This window comes from Rhincodon typus, chromosome 24 (genome assembly GCF_021869965.1).
Source record: "Rhincodon typus isolate 14 chromosome 24, sRhiTyp1.1, whole genome shotgun sequence".
NCBI lineage: Eukaryota > Metazoa > Chordata > Chondrichthyes > Orectolobiformes > Rhincodontidae > Rhincodon > Rhincodon typus.
This window is the reverse complement of record NC_063355.1, coordinates 25,771,843-25,779,340: the sequence shown is the minus strand read 5'-3', so window position 1 is coordinate 25,779,340 and position 7,498 is coordinate 25,771,843.

Here is a 7,498-nt window from a genome sequence, read left to right as displayed (position 1 = left end):
TCCTTTCTCCCTGAAAGTGGACACAGTTAAGGATGACATGGGCCCTGCAAGCGCAAATGCATAGGGTTTCCTCCTTTAATATTTCTCAGCACTTAAAGATCACTCTAATAATGTTTTGACAACTTTTCTTTCCCCCGGGGACCCAGTTTTGCCAGCGTCAAAAAATTGCATTCAATTTTTTTTATTCGTTCACAGGATGGGGATGTCGCTGGCTAGGCAGCATTTATTGCCCATCCCTAATTGCCCACAGGGCAGTTAAGAGTCAACCACATTGCTGTGGGTCTGGAGTCACACATAGGCCAGACCAGGCAAGGATGGCAGCTTCCTTCCCTAAAGGGCATTAGTGAAACAGGTGGGTTTTTCCCCCCAATAATCAACAATGGAATCACAGTCATCATTAGACTCTTAACTCCAGATACTTAGTGCATTCAAATTCCACCATCTGCCGTGGCAGTATTTGAACCTGGGACCCCAGAATATCATCTGGGTCTCTGGATTAACAGTCCAGCAATAATACCACTAGGCCATCACCTCCCCTGTGCCTTCAAGATGGGAAATTTTCTTTCTTGTCAATTGTTGTCTAGGGCAGTGAGATAGAATACAACCATTATAGGATTTCTGGCCTCGTTTTCAGCTGCGGGCACCACTTAAGGGTTGCCAATACAAATACAGTGCACCAGACACAATCATCACCAACCCTGGGTATGCCAGGTGACATCAGCAAGACAGACTCACCACTCTGTTATAAAATCTAGATGAAGTTGCCCTGGGAATCCTTAACATTGATTCCAGATCTCAAGAAGTTTTGTGCCATCAGGTAAAACATGGGCAAGGAGACCCCCTGCTGATGACCTCTTAGCCCCCATCACTCTCTTCCCCTTCCTCTCTCCATTAAAGAATCAGCATGCCTCCATGTTAACCACCATTTGGGGGAAAGCACGGAGGGTAACAAAGGCACAGAATATACCTCTCGGTGGGGGATTTCGATGAGCATCACCAAGGATGGCTCGTAAGCACCACTAACTGAGCTGGCCAGATCCTAAAGGACATAGCTGCTTCATTTGGTCTGCAGCAAGGGTTGAGGGAACCAATAAAAGGGAAAATCTTACTTGACATCTTCCTCATCTAACTGTCACAGGTGTGCCCATGACAGTATGGATAGGAATGGTCACTTCACAGTCCCTGTGAAGGCAAAGTCTCCTCTTCACATTGAGGACACCCTCCATTTTGGTGTTTGCCACTATGTTAAATAGGACAGACTTCAAACAGATCTAGCAACTCAAGCCTGGGCAACCATGAGGCATTGTCGGCCATCAACAGCAGCAGACTTGTATTCAACCACAATCTATTACCACAGGGTGCAACACAGTCCCACTCTACCATTATCATCAAGCCAGGAAATCAACCCTGGTTCAATGAGGACTGCAAGAGGACCTGAAAGGAGCAACACCAGACTGACCTAAAAATGAGGTGTCAACTTGGTGAAGCTACAACGCAAGACAACTTGTGTGCTAAACAGCAGAAGCACATACAATTATCAAAGCATAGTGATCTCACAACCAATGGATCAGATCTAAACTATGCAGTCTTACCATATCCAGCTGTGAATGGTGGCCGACAAGTAAATAACTAGTGGCAGGATGAGGCTCTACAAATATCCCCATCCTCAATGATGGGGAAACCAGCACCTTTGTGCAAAAGACAAAGCTGAAGCATTTGCTTCCATCTTCAGTCAGACACGCCAAGGACCATCGTGGCCTTCTCTTGAGGTTTCCAGCATAACAGATGTCAGTCTTCAGCTGATTTGATTCACTTCATATGATGTTAAGAAACCACTGGAGGTACTAGACGCTGCAAAGGTTATGGGCCCTAACAATATTCTGGCAACAGTGCTGAAGACATGTTCCAGAATTAGCTGCGCCCCTTGTCAAGCTGTTCCAATACAGTTACAACACAAGTGTCTACCAGACAATGTATAAAATTGCCAAGTTTGCTCCTGTCCACAAAAAGCAGGATAAATCCAAGCTAGTTAATTACTGCCCCTCAGTCTACATTGACCATCAGCAAAGTGATGGATGGCTTACTCAACAATGTTGTCAAGTGGCCTTGCTCAGTTATCACTTGCTCATTAACACTTAGTTTGGATTCTGCCAGGGCCATTCAGCTCCTGACCTCATTGCAGCCTTCAACTAAATATGGGCAAAAAAGCTGAACTCCAAAGATGAAGTGAGAGTGACTGTGTTTGAAGTCAAGGTATTGGCTTTTTCACACTGAGGGTGCAGCATTTGTGGAATGAGCTGCCAGAGGAAGTGATTGAGGTGGATACAATTACAACATTTAAAAGACATTTGGACAGGTACATAGATAGGAAAGATTTAGAGGGAATCAATACAGTGTGGAGCTGGAAGAACTCAGCAGGTCAGAGAGCATTAGAGGGGCAGCAAAGTTGACATTTTGGGAAATGTCTGACCTGCTGTGTTCCTCCAGCTCCACACTGTAGTCACTTTGACTCCAGCATCTGCAATCCTTGCTTTCTCTGAAGATTTAGAGGGATATGGGCCAAACACAGGCAAATTGGTCTAGTTCAGTTTAGGAAACCTGGTCAGCATGGATGTGTTGAGTCAAAGGGCCTGTTTCCATGTTGTATGACTCTATGACTTTATTGGACTAAGCATGGATTTACTAGGGAAGGGCAATAAATGCTGGCCCAGCCAGTAATGCCCACATCCCATGAATGAGTAATGAATAGTTGTGGTTGTCAGAGGTTAATTATCCAAGTCTCAGGAAATCGCTGCAGAAATTCTTCACTATAGTGTCCTAGGCCCAAATGTCTTTAGCCACTTTTTTAAAAGATCTTCCTCCGATCACAAGGTCAGTAGTGAGGGATGTTCATTGATGATTGCACAGTGTTCAGCATCTTTCACAGCATCTTCAACACTGATGCAGTCAATGTCCACATACAACAAGTCCTGGACAACATCCAGGCTTGGGTTAATAAGTAGCAAATATCACTCGTGTCACACAAGTGCCAGGCAATAACCATCTCCCTTCAACAATCAGTTAACAAACCATGAATGAATCTCCCATCATCAGCATCCCAGGGGGTCATCATTTTTCAGAAACTTAACTGAACCAATCATATAAATACTATAGCTATGAGAGCAGGCTTCTGATTCTTCAGTGGGTAACTCACCTCCTGAGGTTAGATCCATTAGAATTTAGAAAAATAAGAGAGGCTTCTTGATTGAAACATATGAGCAGTTGAGGGGCCTGGACAGGATCTGTGTGGGAAGGATGTTTTCACTTGTGACAGAATCTAGAATTAGGGGCCACAGTTTAAAAATAAAGGATCACCCATTTAAAACAAAGATGATGGGAACTTCTTTTATCACCGAGGGTCATGAGCCTTTGGAACTCTGTTCCTCAAAAGGCAGTGGAAACAGAGTCTTTGAATATTTTTAAGGCAGAGTTAAACAATTTTGTAATAAACAAAGATATGAAGTATTATTGAAGGTAGGTGGGAATGTGAAGTAATCAGGTCAGCCACGAACGGTAGAGCAGGCTTGATGGGCTAAGTGGCCTACTCATGCATCAAACTTGTCTGTTCATGTGAACGTAGGCCACTGCAGCAAATCAGAAAAATCACAGAACTATTTCAAACAGTGTTTACACAATTTATTTGAACAGAGAATTATTAGTTATTTAAATATTGCAGAATGGGGGAAATGGCTGTTTGACAGACAGCCAAGATTAATCTAATTAGAAAACAAAGATGACTGGTTAGCCTAAGGTAATGAGGCACTGGAATGATTGATGTATAGAGTAACCAGTAACAGCTGCATGGGCACAGTTTAGTCAGAGGTCATGAGATGAAACATCCTAGCATACATTGACAATATTGGCACCACTGAGGTCTTGTGATAGAAACTGTAACACCCTATAAAAGGCCCGAAGTGACTATTTCAGCTACACTGCAGAGGGACTATATGACTCTATTACACCAGAGGAGGTTTTGTGGCACAGTTGGTAATATCCCTGCCTTTGAACTAGATGCTTCAGTTTCAAGAAACACTGCAGAACTTGGCCAAATGTAGGCAATAATATGACCAAAGAGGTTACATCTCAATTTGCAGAATTGAAACTAATAATATTGTGACAAAATGGTTAGAGTGATTTGATCAATTGGTTTTAAGGAAGCTGATTTTTGTGAATAGAAATTTGAAAAAAATGGAGTTCAATGATTGCTTTTCTGTTAATATGTCCTCTAATATGTCTTATAGTAGGTGATTTTCTTGGTCAACCAGAACTGTGTGATAGCTGCAGCGCAATGAATTCTAATCAACGGCAAGCTTCTACCATGCTTCAAAGGACTACCAGAAGAAATTACATCAAGAACTATTACAAGAAAGGAGCATCAGCTCACTTACATTCAATAGGAGATGCACATGCAAGAGCTAATCGCCTGCTTTCCTGTTTCAGGATGACATACTGACTGCCAATTATTTATACATAACTCTATTTACCAGAAAAAAAAAACAAGAAAAATGAAGCAAACGGATGTTTTTGCACCAAAATTAATACCTAGAAAGCAGGAAGCAAGGCATCAGAGCATAACACAAATTCACTGATTGAATGTTAGCAGACATGCCTTTGCAGTTTTAATACAATGGTTCTGCCTTTTCAAATTTGCAACCTTTGAAGATGAACAGCTGTGTCTCCTTCCAACTCTGTGGAGAACAGGTCTCAAACAACCAGCTCATGTGTGAAATGCACCAAACAGCCTTTCAGAAACAGTTGTCAATGTCTAACTCTGAATTTAATTAATTTTAAAGAAATTTGCAGTCTTTGTATTATGACAGACCTTTCAAAAGGCATCACACCTGGAACTGTGATTGCAAAAGAACCACCTTAAAAGTCACACGCCAAAGTGCGATCATTGTAAGAAATAAAACAATGATTAGTACAAATGACCACTTGTTACAAATCAAATACTAGATTGATTAACTGTCAGTGAATTTAAAAAAAACTTAATACCAAAGAGAAATAAGTAGCTAACAGAAAACCAAGCAATCAATATCTCCATTTTTTTTTCAAATTTCTAATCACAAACATCAGGCTCCTTAAAACCAATTGATTAAATCACTCAACATTTCCTCGTAATATTATCAGCTTCAATTTTCCAGGCTCACTGCTATCAGTTACATAAGTAGAATTATATTTGCTCAAAAATAAATAATATAATTTTGGACAACATCAACAAACTTATTTAAGAGTAGAAATTTCTGCCTGCCTCTTATGTGTTAAGCCTTTCTTTTTAAGTTCAACATTTAATCGAGCCTTCATGATGCAGATTTCAGCTGCTGTGATCAAGTGTTGTTTGCGTCTCTCCCTGAGTGATGCATTGTGGGAATCATAGTTTCCATTTTAGTTCCAATGTAACTACATGTCCCAGAGTGCACTGATAAGCAAATTGAACATTTTCATTGAAGTTGGAGGTACTATTAGTGGGAAACATCAATCAAGCTCGAAAATTATTTAATTTTCCCCTAAGCTTCACGCTGATTATGTCATTGAATAAAACTCTTTAGTAACCAAAATAAGACCTCCTTCATGAGGGCTTTCCAGTATGGTTTTACATTGGAGATAACAACAGTTTTTACTGTATGTGCAGCACTGCAGTAACCTCCAATGTTCAAACCAAATAGAATCAGGCTTTCCAAGTATTACAGCCAAATACTTTGCTTTTTGGGCAGCAGCAGTAGGGTCACTGATAAATGAAGATTGCCCACATATATCTTGAAAACAAAGTACCTCCTCAACTTCCTTGTGTTTCTTTTTTTCTGTTGGTATTAGAATTTTCATTTTTTTTTTTAAATAAAAAATTCCCAGGATCTGGACATTGCCAGCAAGGCTAACATTTATTGCAAGTCCATCCACATTGTTTCTGAGAGGGTGAGCTGCCCTCTTCAGCAGCTTGTGTGACTAGTCACTAAGGATTATGCACTGCCATAGGTTATTTGTTGTCACAAACAGCCCAGACCAGCAAACAATGACAGATTTCCTTCCATTAAAGCCACAGTGGACAAGATGAATTTTTACAATGGTTTAGTGGTTTCATGGCCACCATCACTGATGCTTATAATTCTAGATTTATTTATAATTAAATTCAAATTTCCCAAAGCAAATGATGGAATTTGTATTCATGTCTCCAAATCATTACTCCAACCACCTGGATGTCCAGATACATAACCACTTTGCTCCTGTGCTGCATTTGATAACCTCTATTCATTTGTAGTTTCACCATACTACAGGGAAAAAAAATTTGAACAACTTTACACACAATTTCAACAAGTCCAACACAGTAAACTTTGGAAGAACACGTGCTGTACTAAGTCACATTGACACACTTTGGGTAGCTTATTGATTTCCTTTGGTATTGAATTTCATGCTTTCTCCTTTTGGTAATGTTTGATATTGCAGAAGATACTGACTGGTGTAAACTAAACTTCACCACCTAGAGGGAATTAAAACACGTGATAATTGGACCTTATAGCATTTGCTGTTTACTTTTTGAATTCATTGATCATGTTTATTGTTGAAGTTCAAAGCTAAGTAATATAACTTGATATCAGTTACAGGTGAACATATACAAGAACAACAACTTGAATGTATATTGTATATTTAAGGTAGGAAAACTACCCAAGTTGCTTCACTGATCAGACACAAATTGGCACTGAGCCAAAAAAAAAGGAATTTGTATAGATGAGTAAAAGCTTGGTCAAACATATAGCTTTAAGGATAGGATCTTAAAGAAAGAAATGTACAGACACCAAATATTTAGGAAGTGTATTCTGGAATTTAGGGGACCAGATGGTTATAGCCATGGTTACCAGTGATTGGATTAAGATGGGGACACAGAAGGAGCCACCTTTAGAGTAACACACAGCTTGTGGGGTTGAATAGGTCACAGATATTGAGAAAGCTGATGCCATGGAAGGATTTGAACATGAGGATGTGAATTTCAAAGTCTCGGCATTGATGGTCAGAATTAATGTCAGCCAGTAAGCAGCTTACGTTTCTAGTGGACAGTAGGGCTATTCCCAGGTGGCCATCCCAATTGCTGCAGCTTTGAGACTGCAATCTTTCAGGAGGTATCCAATGAAACAGGTGTCTCCAGGATCACCACCCAATTAACAAACAGGTGAGTGACCTTGAGGATAGAGGGGGCAATTCCACATGTGAAATTGCAACAGTGTCTGGCAGCCTTCATTGACCCCAATCTTCCAGGAGGATCAATCACCAACAGATTGCTGCTCTTGCTCCTACTTTTTATATCACAACTGATCTCCACATACCTGGCTAGAATTTCCAAATCTCGCTGTTCAGAAAAGCAAAGCATACCTGATATTGGAGTCTTTCTTAGTGGAACAGAATTATCAGAGGAAGCTAAGTCACACCTTCTTTCCACAGCATTAGCTGCCATATTCTGGTACTTCTT